We start from the raw sequence: 3,966 nt of genomic DNA, 5'->3' as shown, positions 1-3,966 counted from the left end.
AGGTTCTGATGCTTCTTCCTGGTGAAGCTGGGTTCTTTATGTGCCACCGCAGCCCTGGGTCATGGGTGTCTGGGAGGGGGACTGGAGACATCTTGGAGTATTTTGATAAATACTTGGGATATTTACATGGGTGGCTTTTCCTTCAGTGCTTAAATGTATATAGAAACATATGTAGCTTTAATTTTTCATTAGTATATGTTAATTTTGGTATAATTTAATGCTTTGGCAAAGAGAGTTGTGTAGCATAGTAGAAAAGAAAACTATGGTAAGCTATGGTTTTGTTACAACATTTGCAGTTTTTTCTCAGTTTGACCATGATAGTGAAAAGTGAAATGTTTTTGAAAAGTACTTTGGGGTATGAGAACAAATATCAATCAACATTTTTGTGTATACGCTGATGAAGTGAAGTAGAGGGAAAATACTTTCCTAATAAGTCAAATGTGCCATTAATTATGCTATATCTACTCACCAGGTAGTGTTTCCATGGAGACAATCACAAATGGTAAAGGACTTGATGCATTTAGTAGCATTTGTCTTTTAAAAACCAGTATGTAAAAGGCGTAGACTTGTTCTTATTACATAAACCTATCAACATGTATTTTGATATAAAAGGCAAGTCCTAGAATTCATAGACACAGATTCAGAAAATAGAAAATGAGTTTCAGGTACAAAGTCTTCATGCAAATGTGTTACCTACTAGTCATGGGAGATTTACTGAGAATGGCCACAAAACAAAAAATGATGGTATGGTGCTGGACATGAAGCAGATGCAGAAAACACGTGCTTCTTAACAGATTTACTGCTAAGGCTTATTTCTGTTTCAGTGTGCCTATCATGGAAGTAATGGTTGTTTTCAATGCCAACTGCTTTTATTCTCCTTGCTGCAAAAGGTCAAAATGAGAGAAGTCTTAAAGTTTTATACACAATGTAAAATAGTAAAAATCCATTATTTTAATGTCAAATGAAAGGAGACCACATTTTATATGCATGTTATTGACTTATGTATAAAGATTAAAAAAAAAAACCCACATACACTACAGAAAGCAACAACAGGTTTCTTCATAGGTACTGTTATTGTGCATGTATTTGTTCTTTTTGGGTTGCAAGTGCAGCATAGGGAAATTCCCAGGCTCGGTGCACACATGTAGCTGCAGCTGCTCTGGCAATGATGTGGCATATGCCGGATGTGAGCTGTACCTGTGGCCTACAATCCTCAGTTTGCCTCAAAAGCCTAATCCTTAACCACTGGGCAGGCAAGGTATGGGACCCATATCCTTGCACACATGTTGGGCTCTTAACCTGCTGAGAGAGAGCAGGAACTCTGATATAGGTATCCTTAATATTGTGCTACTTTACTCTCTGTGGCAAAGGATCATATTGAAGTTGCTTTGGGAAGAAAAAACAAGTAATGGAGAATTTTATTAAGTAAAAAAAACCTCACATGATTATTAATTAAGCCTAGTGATCTGGATTAGTTTGTGTTTGTTGTTTGCTTGTTTTGGGTGATTTTAAAGTTTGGAATTGTTTTTTCTTTTTTCTCCTGGGGAAATGCAACAAACAAGGACATGCAATAAACTCTCAGCCTTCAATATTAATCATTGACTAGGTATTTCATTGAGTTGGATTTTTTCCAGCTTCATTCATTTTATTCCTCTAATATAAAATTATGTGTTGGACACAGTTGAAGCCTAGACCCTCTGCACAGAGGTTCTCATGTGGGTACTCACAAGGTGCTTAGTGAATTCCTGAGAAGCAGACTTGGAGAACACCATCTCTCCAGAGACTAGGAGTGAGATAGGTGTACTCTTGGAAATGGCATCAAAGGTGGCCTCAGGAGAGTTGCCCAGCTTGGCAGTGCAGCCCATGGTAGAAGTGTAGCAGTCATCAATTCCACATCAGCAGTAGCTTCTTAGGACAGGGGCTGAGACAATGCCAGTGGCCCTGGGGGCAGGGAAGAGGCACACCAGCATGGAGCCACAGTGGAAAGGCACTTTGCAAAGGATGATATGTGGCTTGCCAATCTTGTCCCCCGGGAGCCTTCACACTGCACCTGGATGATGGAGAACTTGACCAGAATGATGGCCCCATGGGTGGCAGTGGATACCAGCTTAGAGCATTTGGCACCAAAACCAACGTGTCCTTAGTAATCCCTAGTGTGACAAATGTCTTGAACATGGTCCTCCGACCAGCAAGTTCTGCTTCTGCACAGGCATCATCTTCATAGACTGGTCCTTGAAGGATGCCCCCAGGAAAAGTCGATGATCTCAGATTCTTTGATGGGCAGAGCAAAGAGAGAGATCTCTTTCTTCCAGGGACTTGATTTTCATGTCTTTGACTCGGTGGGCCACCTTGGTGATTGGGAGCTTTGTCTTCCTTGTCCTCAGCTCTGCCCCCTACAAGCTCCCCATCCTTGTCCTCATCTGCCTGGGCCATGACCCTGGCCTCCCTGCAGCTCTGGAAGCCTTTGTGGAAGAGCCTTGGTCTCCAGCTGTAGGTGCCCAGAGCCTCCAGCCTTCCTGGAGCCTCTGGCCCCTCCCACAACACCAGCATCATCTGCCTTTTAGTGTTTTCATGAGAAGGAAGTTCTAGATTTTTGAGGTTCAACTGGTTTTATAGAAATTGATCTGTATTGGAAAACTGAGTGTGGTTTGTAGGTATTTCCTTCTAGGGTTTAGCTTTTCTTGTCATCCTTTTAACAGAGACTTCCAAGGAACACAATTTAAAAAATATTTAGACTCAGTTTGTACTCACTTGTTAATATTTTCTTTTATGGACAATGCATTTGGTATCAAATCTGGCAGTTTGCCTAATCCTAAATTTGAAAAAATCTTACTTTCATTTTTTCTCCAAAGATTTGTATAGGTTTTACATTTTGTGTGGAATCTTGCTCCAATTTACGTAATTGTTCACTGTGGTGATACCTAAATTTTTGTTGTTGTAGTTTGTGTGTGATGTTCATCTATTTCAATACTTTGATGTTTGTTGTTTTTTGCCTATGATAGTTACCTGCTCAAAAGATTACCATATCTCCATTAAATTGTGTTTGCACTTTTGTGTAGAAACACATAAATGTAAGAGCATGGTTATGTTTTTGAGTTCTTTATTCTGTCTGACAAAACAGGGAAGGTTTTATTTCTTGTTTCTGTCCAATTTATATCTGTCTCTGCCAGTTAAATGCAGTCTTCTAGCCACCGTTGCTTTGCTGGGATTTTTATATTAGTTGGATTAAATCTGAAACTCAAGAAGCCATTTGACTAGAATCCATTATTTTCAAAATATCTTGAATCTTCCAATCCATTGATATTCTTCCAATCCAGAGTGCAGCTCCATATTTTCTTCATTTTTTTTAATACCCAGCCCCAGAATTTGGTATATTTACACTTCTTTTTCAACAATTCTTAACAGTACTGCATTTTTAATATCCATGTCCCTTTGTTAGAAGTACATGTTTGTGTATATTGATCTAGTATCCTGTGTCTATGCTGAATTCTCTGATTCTGTGTGTTTCTTAGTATGCTCTGGGATATTTATAGGTGTGCAATCATATCTGAAAACAGGGAAGGTTTTATTTCTTTTTTCTTTCTTTCTTTCTTTCTTTCTTTCTTTCTTTCTTTCTTTCTTTCTTTCTTTCTTTCTTTCTTTCTTTCTTTCTTTCTTTCTTTCTCTATCTCTCTCTCTCTTTCTTTCCTCTCTAACTCTCTCTCTCTCTTTCTTTCTCTCTCTCTTTCTTTCTTTCTTTCTTTCTTTCTTTCTTTCTTTCTTTCTTTCTTTCCTTCTTTCTTTCTTTCTTTCTCTCTCTCTCTCTCTCTCTTTCTCTCTCCCTCCCTCCCTCCCTGCCTGCCTGCCTGCCTGCCTTCCTTCCTTCCTTCCTTCCTTCCTTCCTTCTTTGCTTCCTTTCTCTCTCCCTCTCTCTCTTTCTTTCTTTCTTTCTTTCTTTCTTTCTTTCTTTCTTTCTTTCTTTCTTTC

General features: G+C 39.0%; 1 pseudogene; it reads right to left on the bottom strand.

The window, feature by feature from the left end:
- On the bottom strand, positions 1,665-3,819 carry LOC110257880 (annotated as a pseudogene).

Source organism: Sus scrofa, chromosome Y (assembly GCF_000003025.6).
Source record: "Sus scrofa isolate TJ Tabasco breed Duroc chromosome Y, Sscrofa11.1, whole genome shotgun sequence".
Taxonomy (NCBI): domain Eukaryota; kingdom Metazoa; phylum Chordata; class Mammalia; order Artiodactyla; family Suidae; genus Sus; species Sus scrofa.
The sequence above is the reverse complement of the archived record's forward strand: the minus strand, read 5'-3'. Positions and strand labels throughout refer to the sequence as shown.